The sequence below is a fragment of the Chenopodium album genome, chromosome 5 (assembly GCF_948465745.1).
Source record: "Chenopodium album chromosome 5, dcCheAlbu1.1, whole genome shotgun sequence".
Lineage (NCBI taxonomy): Eukaryota > Viridiplantae > Streptophyta > Magnoliopsida > Caryophyllales > Amaranthaceae > Chenopodium > Chenopodium album.
The window spans coordinates 18957887-18978541 of NC_137838.1; the positions used below are offsets into that span (position 1 = coordinate 18957887).

General features: G+C 37.0%; 1 protein-coding gene across 2 annotated transcripts in view; it reads left to right on the forward strand.

The window, feature by feature from the left end:
• LOC145632002 (serine carboxypeptidase-like 10) overlaps positions 1-20655 on the forward strand; it is a 153312-nt gene that overhangs the window by 104911 nt on the left and 27746 nt on the right. Inside the window, exon 1 of one of the 2 annotated variants that reach the window (XM_081684251.1) lies at positions 20377-20645. The exons of the other annotated variant lie outside the window; for it this stretch is intronic. The gene's annotated coding sequence lies outside the window, so the exon portion shown is untranslated. Of the gene's footprint in view, positions 1-20376; positions 20646-20655 lie in introns of those variants that run through there. 2 annotated transcript variants of the gene reach the window in all.

Genomic DNA, 20655 nt, shown 5'->3' on the forward strand with positions numbered 1-20655 from the left:
ATTATGCAAATCGTCAAGTCCTCTATAATACCCACCTATTGGGTTAGGTTTTATTATGCAAATAACAATTGTGGGAGGCTGATTTTGTGTTGATGTATTTCTATTTTTAAGTCCCACATGGTGAAGTAAAGTCAAGGGAATAATAGGGCGTGTGTTCTTGAGCATTTTCCCTCGTGATAATTTGTTACGAAGATTCTTTCATTCTTAAAAAGGGGACCCTACAATTGGCATTGTTAATGGGTGTGAACAAAGAGAAGTAGACTGGGGCATTCTCTTGGCTTATCTGATAAAAGGTGTAAGCAGTGGAACGAAGGAAGGAGGAAAACATTACCTATTGATGGAGGGCTCTAAAGGAGTAATCCAAGTTCATGCAATGAATGATTAATGGAGGAAATCAGGGAAGTTTTCCTTTAAATTTATATCATTGCTAATTTTCTTTTATTTACCTAATACGTTTATCGAATTAATTGTGTGCCCCTAGTTAATTGTGCTTTATTATAAATTTGATGTTTTGTTCAGCAATGTGGGGTTAAGTTGAGTTAGTAGTTGTTGAGGTTAACTAGTATGTTAGTTTGACTTTTATGAGTTGCAAGTTAATCTGGAACATGCATATGCCAGTCCAATTGTTAGGGTATGAGCACGAAGCGGTAATTTAAAATAGAACGAGAAATTAAAGGTAAAATGTAAGATAAGCAATAAAAGGAGACACGATATTTAACGTGGGAAAAACCCTTTAAATAGAGGTAAAAAACCCACGACGACGAGCACCAAAAATTCCACTATAATAAAATGAGAGTACAAAGTTACCCTAATAAATAGGGTATTGAGGTACAACTCTTACAATTAAACTCTCAAAATAAAAGAAAAGAAAATAGTGGAATAAATTACAAGGAGGAGATTAACTAGGAAGATTAGTGTAAATGGATGAGTAATATTGTGAGTGGGTAAATTTGTATGGAGGTTGAATGTATATTGGTTGGATGCCTCAATATAAGCCAAACTCCAACTATTTATAGTTGGTTTAGTCGGTGAAAATGGATGCCTCAAGATGTATGAAGAATTCTCTAGATTTGCTTGCATGATAATATTGCTTCTAGAAAGTTGACCATTTTCTAGAATAATCAACATAATTGTAGAATATTTGACATGCATACTCTAGAAGCAAGAAGAATTGTATTGGGCTTCTTTAAAACTTGGTCCATATGAAATTTTGGGCCACATCTAACAATCTCCACCTTGGACCAAATTTCATGGGCTCGTCGTATGGGCCCCGAAGGCCTTAGATAGAATGGAAATCCACTAAGTCCAAACAATGATCGAACTTAGTGGTAGGAAGTGGCTTTGTGAGCATGTCTGCAGGATTTTCAGAAGTGTGAGTCTTCTTCACAACAATTTCTCCTTCTGCAATTGTATCTCTAACATAGTGAATTTTGACTGAGGTATGCTTGGTCTTGTTGTGATAAGCATCATTCTTGGTGAGAAAGATAGCACTTTGGCTATCAGAAAACACATTAGTAACTCCTTGTGAGACACCAAGATCCATGACAAGACCTCGCAACCATGTAGCCTCCTTTATACCTTCAGTTGCAGCAACATACCCGGCTTCAGTTGTAGAGAGATCCGCTTTGTATTGTAAAGAAGCTTTCCAGCTTATTGCACCAGAACATAGAGTGAAGATATAACCGGAGAGAGACATTTTACGGTCGAGATCACCACCATAGTCAGAGTCAACGAACCCAACAACATCAGTAGAAGGTGTTAGGGTTCTATCATACACCAACCCTAAATCCACAGGACCTTTTAGGTAGCGAAATATCCACTTAACAGCATTCCAATGCTGTTTTCCAGGGTTATGCATGTACATGCTCACCATGCTCACATCATATGCTAAATCGGGTCTTGTGCAGACCATAGCATACATAAGGCTACCAACAGCACTAGCGTACGGAGTACTAGACATTTCCTCAATTTCTTCCTCAGTTTGAGGACAACATGTTGACGATAGCTTAAAATGGGCAGCAAGAGGAGTAGAGACAGGCTTACAGTTGTTCATATTAAACCTATTCAAAATTTTCATGATATAATTTTTCTGAGATAGGAATAACTTACTAGCCTGTCGATATCGATGTATTTCCATGCCAAGAATCTTCTTTGCTGCTCCAAGGTCCTTCATCTCAAACTCCTTGTTGAGATCAGATTTCAAGTTGTCGATCAGAGACTTGTCACGAGATGCAATGAGCATATCATCCACGTACAACAACAAATAGATGTAAACACCATTATGCTGCCAAAAATAGACGCAATGATCATACCGACTGCGTGTGTAACCTCGTCCAACCATAAAAGAGTCAAATCTCTTATACCATTGTCTGGGAGCTTGTTTAAGGCCGTACAAGGATTTCTTCAAGCGACAAACAAGATTCTCCTTTCCTGGAGCAACAAATCCCTCGGGTTGCTTCATATAGATCTCCTCTTCAAGTTCACCATGGAGAAAGGCAGTTTTGACATCGAGTTGTTCTAACTCCATGTCAAACATAGCAACCATAGCAAGAAGGACTCTAATAGAGGTATGACGAACAACAGGAGAGAAAATCTCATTAAAGTCAATACCTTCTCTTTGATGACATCCTTTGACTACTAGACGTGTCTTCCATCTTGCAAGTTCAACTCCGGGGATTCCTTCCTTTTGCTTGTAAATCCATTTGCAAGTGAGTGCCTTTCGACCTTTTGGAAGCTTGACCAAATTCCAAGTGTCATTCTTGTGAAGACTTTCAATTTCTTCACTCATCGCCACAAGCCATTTATAAGAGTCGGAACTTGTGATGGCCTCTGAATAAGATGATGCATGGTTCAACTCCAATTGGAGTTTCTTCACCAACTGATAATGCATAAGCAAGAAGATACTCATCACTCGAGTATTTTGATGACTTTTTGATTGGCCTCTTCGAACGATCCCTTGTAAGATTGTAATCATCAAGTTGTTGTTGTTGTAGGCTTTGTGGCTGGCTTGAATCACTGGTAGATGGAGTATCACCATCATGGCTAGATTGTGGACTTGATGAAGAATCATCTTTAGTAGTGTAAGAAGGGCTACTAATCTCAATCTCCGCCTTCTCACTATCTTCATGTTCTCCACTAGAGGACTCCAAACTAGATGATTTAATCATAGCATTTTCATTGAAAGTAACATCTCGGCTAAGAATGACTTTCTTAGACTTGAGATTCCACAATCTATATCCCTTAGATTCAGAATAATAGCCAATGAAAATGCATTTAAAGCTCTAGGAGCTAATTTTCCATCATTAATATGAGCATAAGCAGTACAACCAAATACTCTAAGAGGAGAGTAATCAATAGTTGTACCTGAATATATCTCCTCTGGAACTTTGAAGTCAATGGAAGAGTGTGGAGAACGATTGGAAATATATGCTGCCGTGGATACTGCTTCCGTCCACAAATCTCGGCGATGCCACAATCCAGCATTAGAGATCATACATCGAGCTCTTTCTAGAAGAGTTCGATTCATATGCTCGGCAAATCCATTTTGTTGCGGCTTCCTAGGAAATGTCTTGTGTCTAGCAATTCCGACTTGAGCACAAAACTCTTGAAATTCATCTTCGCAGATCTCCAAACCACGATCAGTTCTGAGCTTTTTGACTTTCTTCACAGTCTGGTTCTCGACAAGAGCTTTCCACTTCTTAAAAATGAAGAAGGCTTCATTTTTCTGCCTTAAGAAATAAACCTAGACTTTACGGGAGAAATCATCAATGATAGACATGAAATAACGTTTTCCAGAATAAGAGGTGACCCTACTAGGTCCCCACAAATCAGAGTGGACATAATCAAGAATATCTTTAGTTCTGTGAGTAGCAGTAGAGAAACTTACTTTCTTCTGCTTTCCATAAATACAATGCTCACAGAATTGCATCTTACCCGTGCCAGGAGAGCCAAGATGTCCACGTTTGCTTAGGATCTCCAATCCTTTCTCACTCATGTGACCAAGGCGCATATGCCACAATTGAGTGAGTTGAGAATCGGATAGTGAAGATGATACAGATGCTGCACCTGTTACTGTATGTCCTTGCAAGACATACAAACTACCATGCTTATTGGCCTTCAAGGCAACTAGGGAACCTTTTGTGACCTTCAAAACTCCACCTTCAGCCGAAAACTTGTAACCAAGAGAGTCTAGGATACCAAGAGATATTAAGTTGCGTTTTAAGTCAGGAATGTGACGAACCTTAGTTAAGGTTCTGACAACGCCATCATGAGTCTTGATTTTGATTGATCCTATGCCAATAGCATTACAGGAAACATCATTTCCCATTAAGACTGTACCACAATCAACATATTCATATGTGGTGAACTAGTCCCTATGAGGACACATATGATAGGTGCAACCAGAATCAAGAATCCATTCATTAAGACTTTTCTTTTCAGAGGTTACAAGTAACATTGTGTCACTTTCAGAATCAGTCTCAACGTTTCTAGCTTTAGCGGATTTTTGAGGTTGTTTGGATTTTTCTTCTTTTTCCTTCTTGTTTTCAATCTGAAATAATCAGAGACTTCGTGCTCATATTTCTTACAATAACGACAGGTGACATTTGGTTTACGTCCCCTAGATTTAGATATAAATTTCTTTTTGTGTGAATTTCCTCTTTCTTGAGATCTCCCTCTTACATTTAAACCTTCTCCTTTATCTTCAGTATGAACTTCAAGGTCGAATTTTTCATTTGATAAAAGATTTTATTTAACATCTTCAAAAGAAAGTGAATCATTACTTCCATAAAGCATGATTTCCTTGAAGTGTTTGTAAGAGGGAGGTAGGGAGGCGATTAATAAGACAGCCTTATCCTCATCATCAATCTTCACATCCAAATTTTCAAGGTCTATTATGATAGAATTAAATTCATTGAGATGGGTTTGGAGAGATGTACCTTCAGCCATGCGAATGGTGTAAAGCCTCTCCTTGAGCCGGAGTTTGTTTGCTAGACTCTTTATTAGGATATATTTTAGGAAATAAGATAATTGTGAATATTTGTAAAATATATCCTAGAATATTTTGTGAATATTAGGTTACTTGGCCTTTTCCTCCAAGTATACCTATATATATATATTGTACATGGCCGAACGTATGAATGAGATTGATAGAACTAATTCATTGAATACAATTTGTCATGGTATCAAGAGCCTAAAGTTCGTTCCACGATTTAATTCTAGAACTTTGTTTTTCATAAACATTGTTCATCTCTGTGAGTTTGCAAGAGTTCAAACAATATTCAATTTTTTTTCTTCTTTTTTGGGCGTTTTCTGAGGCATGACAGGAGGAGGAGGAGATGGAGGAAAAATGAAGGTTGATTTAACCTTTTACCTTGGCTCGAGTGATGGGCCTGGTAATGTTATCACACCGATTCAACTCAAGGGTGATAACTATGATGAATGGGCGAGGGCTGTACGGACAGCTCTGAAGGCAAAGAGAAAGTTTGGCTTCATCGATGGCACGATTGCAAAATTGACTGACTCTGAGAAGCTTGAGGATTGGGTAGCCATACACTCGATGTTCGTGTCTTGGCTATAAAACACCTTAGATCCGACTGTAAGGTCTACGCTTGGTGATTATGATAACGCCAAGTTGTTATGGGACAATCTCCGAAATCGCTTTTGTGTTGTGAGCGGGACTTGGATTTGTCAATTAAAGACAACCTTGACTGACTGTAAGCAAGGCAAGACTGAATTAATTTCTGTTTACTTCAGCCGATTGTCGAAGATTTGGGATGAACTGAACACATATGTCAAGGTTCCAGAATGTAGTTGTGGTCGTTGCACTTGCAATATTGTGCAACAAGTTGAAAAATTGAGGGAAGATGATTATGTCCACCATTTTTTAATTGGTTTGGACTCGGCTTATGCGGCTTTGAGAGCTCAACTTTTAGCCCAAGATCCATTACCCTCGGTGGACAGAGCATACCAGCAGGCCATACAGGCCGAACGTTTGCGCGGAGGGGAGGTGACAACTCCTACAGAAGAACGTAATGGTGCGGTGGCCTTCAAAGTGCAGGGAACCCAGTCACGAACAGAGAACAGCGAGACAATTTGCACTCACTGCAATAAGAAGGGGCATGACGAACCAACCTGTTTTCAACTCCATAGATATCCTGACAATTTGTCACTCTTGGTCATGTAGAGCGATTCCAACTTCAACCATAGACCGGCAGCAGTCTCCTCATGTATGACTTCTCGAAGAACCTCCTTCGTAAGACATGATTGAATGGCGGACAGAGCTTTCTCATCTAGCTCTTGCCATTACTCGTCGGTCATTGAAGATGGCTTCTTTGGTTTACCATCCAATGCCTTCTTCAATCCGTTCTGAGTAAGAACGGCTTTCATCTGGATCCTCCAGATGCTGAAGCTTATCTTACCATCGAATTTCTCGATGTCGAACTTAGTAGTAGTCGACATAATAACCTTTGGCTCTGATACCACTTGTTAGGGTATGAGCACGCAGCGGAAATGTAAAATAGAACGAGAAATTAAAGGTAAAATGTAAGATAAGCAATAAAAGGAGACACGATATTTAATATGGGAAAAACCCTCTAAATAGAGGTAAAAAAACCCACGACGACGAGCACCAAAAATTCCACTATAATAAAATGAGAGTACAAAGTTACCCCAATAAATAGGGTATTGAGATACAACTCTTACAATTAAACTCTCAAAATAAAAGAAAAGAAAATAGTGGAATAAATTACAAGGAGGAGATTAACTAGGGAGACTAGAGTAAATGGATGAGTAATTTTGTGAATGGATAAATTTGTATGGAGGTTGAATGTATATTGGTTGGATGCCTCAATATGAGCCAAACTCCAACTATTTATAGTTGGTTAGGTCGGTGAAAATGGATGCCTCAAGATGTATGAAGAATTCTCTAGATTTGCTTGCATGATAATATTGCTTCTAGAAAGTTGACCATTTTCTAGAATAATCAACAAAATTGTAGAATATTTGACATACTCTAGAAGCAAGAAGAATTGTATTGGGCTTCTTTAAAACTTGGTCCATATGAAATTTTGGGCCACATCTAACACCAATAATTAATTAGTCATGTTCTATCTGAAATTCTGAATTGATATGTATTATACTCAGTTTGATCATTGCTTGAGAACTGGATTATAGTAAATTGTGAATAGGTCCACTAGTCAGAGCCTCATAATTTTTGTTCAAGCTAGCTAGCTTACCGGTAATTGATATGTTTATGACCATTTCTATATTGCTTTAACCTTAAAACTCACCGATTATAGTAATTTGTGAATATGTACTCCAAATCAGTGGCGATTCCAGTATGGGTTCAGTGGGTTCAGCTGAACCCATACTGAATTTGGAGAAAAACTAATTAGTTTTTAAAATTAATAAAACTAGTGAATTAGTTAAATAAAATAAAACGCACGAATACTTGTTATCTGTTGCAGCAGCGTAGCGGTAGGAGCATTGTTTACTAAACTCACATGTCGCGAGTTAGAATCCTGCCAAGCTTCTTTTTTAATGTTTCTAATTTTTTTCTTCTTTTGCTTACCCATACATAATATACCCAATCACCTATTTACCCAATGTTAACCTTTTGAAATTTGACAACATTCTAATAGAATCCATTCCTAACATCTCCTGCCTCTCTCTCTCTAATCAATTTTAAAAATTTATAACTTTTAGTCCATAAGTTTTTAATTTTTGTTTAAAGAACTTCCATGATCGTCGTTGGCTTCAAATTATAATTTTTCTTAAATTGTATTTTTTTCTTAACATGTGCACACCCGTATTTTTGGTTTGTATGTTAGATTATGCTATTGTATTAGATTTTACTACTATATATAATATATTTGTACATGTGTTAAGTGACTTCGAACCCATAACGAACAATTTCTGGAATCGCCACTGCTCCAAATGTATTCTCATTTTGTTACTATATACAACTGCATACCGTATAGCTTGAATATATTTCAACTAATATGCATGGTAATGATTGAGAATGTTCAGTCTCGAGGCTCGATTATTATTGATACGAAAGTTTCTTAAACTTATGTTTTCCTTTACATGGCTTTGGAACTTAAATTTGTCATGAGATAATATTTCACTTGAATAAGTTTTATTTTAGTTCTTTTTTTTTTCCTCTCCACCGACCATTACAATCTATACTTGTATTTTTTACCCCATCATGACTTCATAAGAAAACCATGTCTAGCTTTTAACCTACTTACTTCTTCCATTTTATTGTTCCATTGATACATTATTGTATTTTATTATGGAATTTGTTATATGTACTACCCTTCATAGCATGTTCATTTAGCATTTCTCTGACCTTTGGATCCGAGTATGTGATAAGTTTTATCTTGTGTATATCCATATTAGTTTGACTTTATATAAAAAAAAAAGAGTTTCGAGTTATTAGTTTTAATTCTTGTGAATTTAGCCTTTTATTGAATTTGAAATGTATATAATAGTTAGAGACTTAGAGGTGTAGCATTTAAGCTACATGCGATAAGAATAAAATTTTAGACTTCACGTCTTAAATGTTTTGTTGTTTATTTATGCGGATAATATGTTCACCCAAGTTGTTAGAATGCGTCGTCATTCCCTTGTAGTATATAAATTATGTGGGGGTTTTAACTATGAAAAAAAAAAAAAAAAAGTTAATTTTCTATAAGTAGTGTCTCATGTAAGGCATAAAGGCATGTAGAGCTATGGATGATGTATCTGATGAATTACTACTAAGTTCTATCTGCATGACCTTGATAAGTTGAATCATGTGAAGTATTGTAAGAATGATTTTTTTTGCTGACATGACTTATAAGTAACCTTATAAGTAGATTATATGATAAAACGTGCTGACATAATTTTAGTGTTGGAATATTGATTGATGTATGACTTAAATAGATTATATATGATAATAGCTATCTACATAAAGTTGGTTTACAAGAATGATCATTGACAAAACTAATGTCTTTCTATACACATAGTGTCATTTATAATATACAAAGTTTTTTTTAGTAGTAGATATATATTGTCTTTTGGGTGGAAATTCTTAATACCAAAAGGTGAGATTTGATTGTTCGTAACTAATTAATTAAATTTATTAGCTCATTCCCCGAAGTGAATGAGAAAGTACATAGTTGAAACAACAACTAACACATTTGTATGATGTTTTCTTAATTATATACTTCCTAATATTCATGGAAAATTCATAAGAATTGTAAACATGCATGAGAATAAATGAGAATAAATTTATGAGCTAAAGAAATTAAGCATGACATTATAAAATTCTTAGTTGAAAAATGTATTCATTATTCCCATACTTTAATTTTGAGAATTTTCAATATAAAGATTTATATAATTGGGCAAAGGAAATAATAACTTTGCTTTGTTCGATACATGCATTGCTAAAAGAATTTATAGCTTAAAAAAATGGATTTAAAGATTGTTGGACTATTTTTATACCCCCATATGCAAGGATTAGGGGGAGATTTTATGAAATCCTTGCACATGAATAAATAAATATGTTGATGGTCAGTTTGGTACATACACTACTCTAAATGTCAATGATTTATTTAATAGAGGTGGCCACATGATAATCAAATATTTAGAATAATGATACCTTCTTGAAGATGGATATGAATAAATGTCATTACCTATGTACTAGCTATAAATGTACATATTAAGTTGATGTCCTAGAAGGACAAGATCAGTTGCTATTAAAACTAGCACACCTGAAGTGTGGTAATCCAAAGGGTTACAACGATAAGTATCCTTGGAAGAGGATAGGAGCAATAATTGACCATGACAAATTTGAGAAAGTGACATATTTTGATGCATCTCCTGAAGAGATCATTTCTAATACATTAAAATGTGTTATGGTTATATAAAGTACTCCAGAAGCGTATAAAATGTTGTCCAACAAGATTAGCATGTATCAAGATTACAATCAATGGTCTAGTGGAGTATGAGTATTAGTTAATTGTCTTGCCAATTGTAGAAAGAAATAAATTGGTGTACTTATATCACATCATATTCATGGCCATGCATAAAGTATCTCTAATAAGGTGATCACCAAAATTATAAGACTGACCATAATTAAAATACTAAAGGAAAAGTGATTGGGTGTGATATTAATAATTAGGTCATCCGGTGTTTAATAAATTCCCGTTATGAAAACCTGAAGTTTCATTTGATATGAAAGAAATAATGTGCTGACGCTCTCACATGTTAAATATATGAAATAAATTGAATGGCAAGACATAACATTGAGATTGAGCCATATTTGGATTGTGATTTTTAATAATTTGTGTTAAAAGAAAAGTTAAAGAGATAATACATTGTTTTTTTCTAAATAACCGGTGACCAGAAGTTCACTAGAATAATTTATATGTTGACAAATATTAGGTGACCAGAAGCTCACCACGTACAAGTTATATGTGGAAATTGTAAGTAACTAGTATCATACTATCAATGTTTCTAGTGATACCAAAGATCACCACTAAGTGAAATTACAAGAAAGTTTATATTTGTATAATAATTCTCTTGATTGGGGCTATATATTATATTGTATGTCAGCACATAAGGAATAGAATAAGAAATTAGCAACTGCACAATTTATTACCCCCTATTAATATTGATCTCTAGAAGAAAATAAAATTTCATTATTCTCCAGAAGAGATAGAACTTTATTGTTGAATATATATGATTATCGAAACTTGATGCACATGAAATTATATTTTAAGTTGGTGAAGAATTGCCCCAATATTTGAGAATTTTGCCAACTTAGGGGGAAGAATTGAAGTAAGTTGGCAAAATTATAAAACTATAATTAGTTTATCCCTCTAATGATACTTTGTAAAGTTACATGCCAACTTTTGTATCAACATATGTTGCAAATCTATGATTTGATTTGTATACCGTTATGACTCATCTAGAGGAATAGAGACATACATTTTTATTATAGTGATAATGATATTATGTGCATACATTAAGATAGATCTAGCCAATTTTTCTTTAAATCACTGCACCTGAAGTGTAGTTTGTATGATCGGTTCCAATATAAATATGCGAAATACGGCAAGATAGTGCAATTGATACTTTTAAAGTATAACAATAGTATATTAATATCATAGTGTGATAAATACCCTTGATATGTGGTATAGATATCTGAATTAATATAATAGATGACATATTATGTAAGAAATGTTATGATGGTACCAACAATGAGAAATGTATTCAAATATCATTATAAAATATATAGCATGCAAAATATACATTAAAGTAATTTTATGATACCGGTACACAATGGAACTGATGAATAATATGCATATGCATGATAGAATGGACTATTGAATAGGGGATCTAAAACATATGTCCATTATGCTGTCAACATGATTATAATCATCAAAAGTTTATCATGGACCAAAAGTCTAATGAAATATGGATTTTTAAATCCACACTGTACAGTGTCTTGCATTAATTTGAGCCTTATACCCATGTGCATGCGTGAGTCGTAGGTTAACAGATTGCTTATTGCATGTTTAGAAAGTTGTTAGATGCATTACTCATTGCATATTTTGTTCAATATCTTATCATGATTCCTATATCTCATATTTCATGCACTAGCTAGTTTCAATATAATAATTGTGGTATGTGTGAATGTTTGTCCAATGTATAATAAGGCGCATATACAACATTGATGGGAACTTATAAAGAAATATTTATATTCCAATGGGCTTACACTAGTGATGAAGTTATTGATGACGTTGTTTTAATAATAGCTTGTTATGATTCATGTAAGAAGAGTTCCTAAAGAACTTATATACGACGTATTTAAATACCCAACCCTACATATTTTATATCTTGAATGTTGCAATTATTATCAAACTCATGGAAATTCAATATGACTACAACATCGATATCTCAATCTAAAGTTTGAGTATGTGAGATGTAACCGGTTCATTGGCGAACTCTCATACAAAACATGAAATGTCTAATTAAAAAATAAAGTTGAGATCCCATTGAGTGAGAATAATATTCTTATGGTCCAGAAGAGCCATGAGAAAAATATGTAATTATTTTTATTTCTTAATTCATATGATACTGGGAAAATGAAATATATATATATATATATATATATATATATCTGATATCAAGTGTTGCCATTAAATTATGTTTGGATAATGTGATCAATTATTGATCATCATTTTGTAGTATATGTGACCTCCTGAAGAAGGCATACATCTAATTGTTATGATAATTCGAAACAAAACTATCGAACTGAAATAGTGGTAAACACTTGTATTATTTCCACAAGTATGAAGAAATGAAGACGGCTCAATAAGTCTATTTGAAGATTTGAATATTCAAGTTCAATTTGAAAGGATCAATCTTCAAGAAATGGTATTCTTCTACATGGAAGAAGTTACCCAACCATATCGCATGGGATTTATTGCACTGGAAAATTTCACGTTAATACGTTATGCATTCATCAGGGGGAGCAAATAAGCGCTGCACTCTTTTTCCCTTAACCATGGTTTTTTCCCACATGTTGGAAATAGGTAATGCAACCGGATTCTCGCGTCCGATTGGGCGGTGGTTCGCCCGACCGGGTGGAGGTGGCTAAGGAAAATAGGAGAACTCTCGCGCCCGATCGGGCGGCCCTCGCACGACCGGGTGACGGACTCGATTTTTTGACGAGCCCGATCGGGCGGCTTTGCCCGATGGCTCGCCTGGGGTGGGTTTTCTAGATCGCCCGACCGGGCAGTGTTCGCCTGACCGGGCGCGATACCAGGTTTGGAAAACCTCCATCTCGCGCCCGATCGGGCGGCTGCTTGCCCGATCGGGCTCGCCGTTTTTCCTAGGTCGGTTTGCTTTACGTGTCTCCTTTTTCCGGGACTTATATAAATACGAGACTTGCCTCTTCATAAAATTTTCATTCACTTTTCAAGCCGAAAACACAAACCTACCCTTTGAGATCTGAACAGTTCTTGAGCAATTCCACTCTTCGAGTTCGGGTGCACGGATTACGGAGAGAGTTGCATTAAACTTGGTGGGCGTGCGTCACTAGGAAACTTGTACCGGTGGTGGCGTATTTCGCTTCTAAGGCAGTGGATTTTGTTCCACGACGCGACTGTGAGTTTGGGATCTTCAATCCAGGAAAGTTCTAATTCTTTTGTTTGTTATTGATTTCAACAGTTATTTTACCAACAATTAGAAGCGAAATATTTTTATTTATTCTGTTGATATCATGAATAGCAATACTCAAACTCGTCTATACCTAGATCTGTCTAAGGTTGAGTCTCTTGATGGAATTAATTATAAGAGATGGTCACAAAGGATGTTGATTGCTTTTTAACAAGTAGAAATTGATTATGTTTTGTTTAAGGATGCCCCAAAACCTATTGAGCAAACCAATGCCATGATTGAAATTCCTAGCACTCCTGTTCCTGGGAATAAAGAATCTAGCACTAGTCAAAGGACCACTACTGTCATTGTTAATGAATCTGAAATTAAGAAATTTGATCGTGATAATAAGTTTGTTAGAGGTCATCTTTTGAAAAGCATGAAAAACAACATATTTGATTTGTATGTCAATATGAAATCTGCTAAGGAGATGTGGGAGTCTTTAGAGAAGAAATATGGTGCTGATGATGCTGGGAAAAAGAAGTATGTGACTGGAAATTGGTTGAATTTTAAATTGGTTGATACAAAGCCTATTATGGACCAAGTCCATGTGTATGAAAATTATGTTGCTGAAATTCTTGCTCAAGGTATGAAGATGTGTGAAATCCTTCAGGCCAATGTTTTGATTGAAAAATTACCTGATTCCTGGTCTGATTATCAAAATCACCTCAAGCATAAAAAGAGGGATTTAACCCTAGAAGAACTTGTGAGCCACATGAAGATTGAGGAAGCCAACAGGCTTAAGGATGTTTCCTCTAAGCCAAAGAATGTGTTAGCAATCAAGGCTAACCTTGTTGAATCTGGTGCTGACTCTCACAAGAAAGCGGGTGACAATTGTGCCAAGAAGGGGAACTCTGAAAAGAAGGGAAATCCCCAAGCTAAGGGCAAGATTGGGAAGAAGATCACTGTCAAATGTTGGTCATGTGGTGAAGTGGGGCACTTTGCTTCACAGTGCAAAAACAAGAAGAAGAAAAATCTGAAGTCGAGCGGAGGGAACAAGGGTCAGGCTCATCTGGTTAAGAATGAGGATGAAGATGCCATTGCTGCAGTTGTCTCTGAAGTCAACCTGGTTGAGAACAACAGTGAATGGATCGTGGGCACCGGTGCATCTAAACACTTCTGTGCTAACAAGGACCTGTTTGTCAGTATGGAAGAGGCAAAGGAAGGTGAACAAGTCTACATGGGAAATTCAAGCAGCTCTGAGGTACTTGGAAAGGGCAAAGTGGTTCTAAAGCTGACTTCAGGGAAGACCTTGGCTCTACACAATGTGTTGTATGTTCCTTCTCTTCGTAGAAATTTGATTTCTGGTGCTTTGTTAAACAAAGTAGGAGTTAAGTTAGTTTTTGATGCTAATAAACTTGTGTTAACCCGTAATGGGGAGTATGTTGGTAAGGGTTACCTTAGTGAGGGCCTATTTGTTCTTGAGATTGTAATTGTTTCTTCAATGAATAAGATTTCTACTTATGCTTATATTGTTGAGTCCTTTGAATTATGGCATAGTAGATTGGGTCATGTTGGTGCAACGAAATTGAAACAAATGAAAAGTTTAAATTTGCTCCCAAACATGTCATTAGATGGATTCAAAAAATGTGAAGTGTGTGCGGAGTTTAAATTCGTGAAGAAACCCTACAAATCTTTCACGAAGAGAGAAACCACACCACTTGAGCTAATTCATTCAGATTTAGCAGACTTTAAGAACTTGGAAAGTAGAGGCGGGAAACGCTACTACATCACCTTCGTTGATGATTGTTCTAGATATAGCAAGGTGTATCTTCCGAGGACAAAGGATAAAGCTGAGTCCAAGTTTCTTGTGTATAAGGCAGAAGTAGAAAAACAGTTGGAGCGGAAAATAAAGAGAGTTCGCTCAGATAGGGGCGAAGAGTATGACTCGGATTTCCTCAAGGATTTATGTGAAAGTGAGGGAATCATTCATGAAGTATCTGCCCCGTATACTTCGCAGCAAAATGGTGTGGCAGAAAGAAAAAATAGGACCTTGAAGGAAATGATGAATGCAATGCTCCTGAGTTCCGGGTTGCCAGACAATTTGTGGGGTGAAGCGGTTCTATCAGCTAATTATGTACAGAACAGAGTAACTCACAAGAAGTTAGACAAGACTCCATATGAAATATGGAAGGGTTATGCTCCAAACTTGAATCACATGAAAGTGTGGGGGTGTCTAGCTAAGGTGGGTTATCCATCATTCAAGCGCTCAACTATAGGTACTAGGACCTATGATACAGTGTTCATTGGCTATGCTGAGAATAGTGCCGCATACAGGTTTATGAGTCTGGAAGATCGCTCTATATCTGAATCTCGTGATGCAGAGTTCTTTGAACAGGTATTTCCATTGAAAAAAAACTTAGTTACTAACGATGTTTCTTCATTTTCTTCATCTGCAGAGCCAGAAGATGCTTCCCCTAGGATTGAAAGTGAGATTCAACCTAGGAGAAGTAAAAGGCAAAGAGTGGAGACAAGCTTTGGACCTAATTTCCTAACAGCCTATATAGCAGAGTGTGGAAATCTGGGTGAATGCGAAGATGATCTAGATGAGATCATGCTGTGTCTACAGGTTGTGGATGAAGATCCGAAATCGTTTGAAGAAGCTATGAGTTCAGTAGATGCAACCTTCTGGAAGGAAGCTGTGAACAGTGAGCTTGACTCAATCATGTCTAATGGGACCTGGGAGCTCATGGACCTGCCAAAAGGAAGCAGAGCTATTGGGTGCAAGTGGATTTTCAAGAGAAAAATGAGAACCGACGGCACCGTGGAAAGGTTCAAAGCTAGATTGGTGATAAGAGGATTCACTCAAAAATTTGGCCTTGATTATTTTTATGCTTATTCTCCTGTGAATAAAATTGCCACTATTCGTGTTTTGTTTGCCTTAGCTTCATCTTACAACTTGATTATGCATCAGATGGATGTTAAGACAGCCTTTCTGAATGGCGATTTGGAGGAGGAGATGTACATGGAGCAAGCTCCGGGTTTTGTAGTTCCTGGCATGGAGAATAAGGTGTGCAGACTAAAGAAATCCTTGTATGGCTTGAAACAAGCTCCGAAGCAATGGTATGAAAAATTTCATAAAACTGTTCTTAGTTTTAGTTTTGTCGTCAATGGTAGTGATGCATGTGTGTACTCTAAGATGTTTGGTGCGCAATGTGTGATATTATGCCTGTACGTTGACGACATGCTCCTGTTTGGCACAAATATGTATGTCATAAATGAAACTAAGAAGTATTTGAATTCAAAGTTCGAGATGAAGGATTTGGGAGAGGTATATGTGATCCTTGGTGTTAAAGTTACTAAAACCAAGAAAGGGTATTTTCTGTCTCTGTCTCATTATGTGGAGAAAATTCTGAAGAACTTTAATTGTTTTGATTTGCTTCCATTGAGGACGCCCTTTGACCCTTCTGGAACTTTGGTGAAAAATGTGGGAGACGGTGTGTCTCAAACTGAATATGCTAAGGTTCTTGGTAGTCTGATGTTTTTGATAAACTGCACTCGCCCTGATAATTGCTTTTGCAGTTAGTAGACTTAATCCCTATACTCATTGTCCTAGTGAGCGACATTGGGTTGCTTTGAGACGTGTGCTCAGATATCTGTGTGGAACCATGTCTTGGGGATTGAATTCTGTTGGTCATCCTTTGGTTCTTGAAGGGTATTGTGATGCAAATTGGGTAACAGACAGCGATGAAACAAGTTCTACAAGTGGCTATGTGTTTACCCTTAGTGGGGGTGCGGTATCATGGAAGTCTGGAAAGCAGACGTGTATAGCTCGATCGACAATGGAAGCTGAGTTCACCGCATTGGATCTTGCTACACAAGAGGCAGATTGGTTAAGAAATTTGCTTATTGATATTCCTTTGTGGGGGAAGCCGTCACCGTCAGTGTCTATGCATTGTGATTCACAAGCTGCTATATGTGTTGCTAAAAACAGCGTTTACAATGGTAAGAAAAGGCACATAAGAGTCAGAAACGAGTCTGTGAGGTAGTTTATTGTGAATGGGGTTATTTCGTTGGACTATGTTCGAACAGAGAAAAACCTGGCAGATCCTTTTACTAAGGGATTAAGTCGTAGACTAGTGGTGGAGTCATTAACTGGTATGGGTTTAGGACCTATGTTGTAATGACCTGAAGTGGTAGAAATTTAAGCTATGTGACATGATACTTTGGTTTTAATAAATCTGGAACCTGTTTTGGTTTCCTTGTTTCATTGGCATGAGTCATGTGGATTTGTTATTTATGTATCATGTGTTTGAATCTATTACTCTATAAGAGTGGTAAGTTTTACCAGTTAGATTCTGCTAGGATGAGTTTGTCTCTTAATGTCATTAGTCCAGTTGTTTTCTGAGCAGGGATAGATGGAGGTTCTTAAGAGAGTTAAGACCTTTATCCCAGTGGGTCTTGAAACGGGATAGATAATGACACCGAAAGTTGTAGGGTTGAACTTATGTTCTTAATGTTCTAGTTCCATTGCATGTAATTCTCTGGTTTGCAAGGTGCTTAAACATGTTTAAGCCTGCAGGGAAAGACCTTTGAATTTGCTGGGAACGTGTGTGAATAACACATAGGATGAACACCTACGTGAGTACGAGAGGTGGCCTCTCTCAAGGGAAGACTGGAGTATAATTTTCCTAAAGTACTCATGAGAGCCCAAGTGTTGGCCAAGATTGGCGGAATTGCTTAAGCTCTAAAGTCAAGGTATGTGTATTCAAGGTCCCTTCCTCGCTCCTAGGAGTTCAAATCTTAGGATACTCACTAGGGAAGTGTTGAAAACCTTGTGCACTAATGTGTTAGTTCAAACCTTTGGATACTAGCATTTAAGTACTAAGACTTTCATTTACTGTTCAGATTTCATGTTGAAGATCCGCTCGCATTAGTGGGGGATTGTTGGAAATAGGTAATGCAACCGGATTCTCGCGCCCGATCAGGTGGTGGTTCGCCCGACCGGGCGGAGGTGCCTAAGGAAAATAGGAGAACTCTCGCGCCCGATCGGGCGGCCCTCGCCCGACCGGGTGACGGACTCGATTTTTTGACGAGCCCGATCGGGCGGCTTCGCCCGATGGCTCGCCCGGGGTGGGTTTTCTAGATCGCCCAACAGGGCGGTGTTTGCCAAACCAGGCGCGACACCAGGTTTGGAAAACCTCCATCTCGCGCCCGATTGGGCGGCTGCTTGCCCGATCGGGCCCGCCTTTTTTCCTAGGTCGGTTTGCTTTACGTGTCTCCTTTTTCCGGGATTCATATAAATATGAGCCTTTCCTCTTCATAAAATATTCATTCACTTTTCAAGCCGAAAACACAAACCTACCCTTTGAGATTTGAACAGTTCTTGAGCAATTCCACTCTTCGAGTTCGGGTGCACGGATTACGGAGAGAGTTGCGTTAAACTTGGGGGGTGTGCGTCACTAGGAAACTTGTACCGGTGGTGGCGTATTTCGCTTCTAAGGCAGTGGATTTTGTTCCACGGCGCGACTGTGAGTTTGGGATCTTCAATCCAGGAAAGTTCTAATTTTTTTGTTTGTTATTGATTTCAACAGTTATTTTACCAACACCACACCGGGTTTTCCTGGTAAGGTTTTTAACGAGGCAGCATCTCAAGCGTATTACAAAGAATGTTGTACTCTTTTTCCTTCATTAGGTTTTATCCCACAGAGTTTTTCCTAATAAGGTTTTAACGAGACACATTCTTAGATAATGGACATCCAAGGGCGAGTGTTATGAAATATATATTTGTGGATGCCCATTATATACTCTTGTATTATTCCATAAATTTCTAGATTTTAGGGTTTATTATTCTCCAAGCAAACCCTATCAATTGTACTGTATATATATATGTATATCTATACCTCCGTTATATGAAATACAAGGAGAACACAGTGATTAATTCTCTCTCCATCTCTCATATTTTCACCTCATTTAATAACAGTTAAGATATATATACACTTTATTTTCTACACTTAAAAGTCGTATCAATACAAACGTAACATGTACGGGTACTATCCTTAGAATTTTTTTACAAAAAATAAAAACTTTAAAGACCTTTTTTTTTTTTTTTTTTTTAAATCAAGTCTAAGTGTCACTAATCTTGACATTAATAGAGTTACATATAAAATTAAAGTTATATTTATTTTTGAATTAGTATTATGAGTTTAAGTTTTTTATAAAATTTAATGCAATAACTCTTTACAAAATTTAATAATTCCAAACTAGTAAAGCAATAAAATTCCAAACTTGATGCTTTTGATTTGCATAAAAGAGTATTAGAGTACTATGAAACAATGCTCGTCTAAACCTTTAATCTCAATGATAAAACGGATAGGATTATGATACTTTGCTTTTGATAACCAAGTAAGTTTGGTAGGGTATGTGGAGACCCACCTTGTAATTTTGAGAAAATTAATTTGTGGAAACTAAATCAGGTAGGGACTTCCTCATCCTTCCCCCCAAGATTTTTGTCTACTAATCCAATTTAGATCCGGTAATTCTGACCCATATCCGATGATCCAACTCGAATGACTCGAAATTGACCCAAAAATATTGACCCAAAAAATTGACCCGAAACCCGACATTGACCCAACCGGACCCATACCTGACCCTAAAAAGGAGCTGACCCGATCCTAACCCGACACCCGAATTGACCCGACCCAAAATTGACCCGAAGTTGACCCGACCTTAAATTGACCCGATATTCGAAATATCCTGAACTAAAATTACTTTATGATTGAACCAAAAATGCATGTTGCCAAATATTACTCAAATTGTTTATCTTTAACCGTAGCCAACCTCATAAACTGAAGGGATAATCCTTGGTATAGCAATAACAAAATATAACATTATTGATTTGAGCTTGATCCACAAATGGAACAAACTGAACATGATTTGACCTAGTTTTGACCTGACCCCAATATGACTCGAACATACTTGACCTGAAATGACCCGACTCGAATTCGCCCTAATACCTGACCCGAATCATACCCGAAATCAAAATGATCCAACCCAAATATTAATTGACCCGAAATGACCGGACCTAAAACTAACTCGACCGGAACAACCCATTGCCAGGTCTATTCCAACTTGCAAAGACTTTTCCACGCAGTACGAATGTACAATGATGGTAAACTTATCCTTACCACCGACACCTTGTTCATATGATAACCCCTCGTGTTTCTTTTTTGTTTTGCTTTGTTGTTCATGTTCTTCCAACTTCTCCCAACAAAACTCCGGCAAAAAAAACAAAACTTCCTCCACTAAACAGTGACTTATTCGTCCATATTTAAATTTAATAAACCTCTCAAAGTGGGAAACACAGTCTCACAAAAACTATTTACCATTTTCTATCTTCTTCATATTTTAACCCCAATTTTGCATGCAGCTTCACCCAACATTGTCAAATCTGTACCTGGATTTCCCGGCATTCTCCCATTTTATCTTGAAACTGGGTATTTTGTT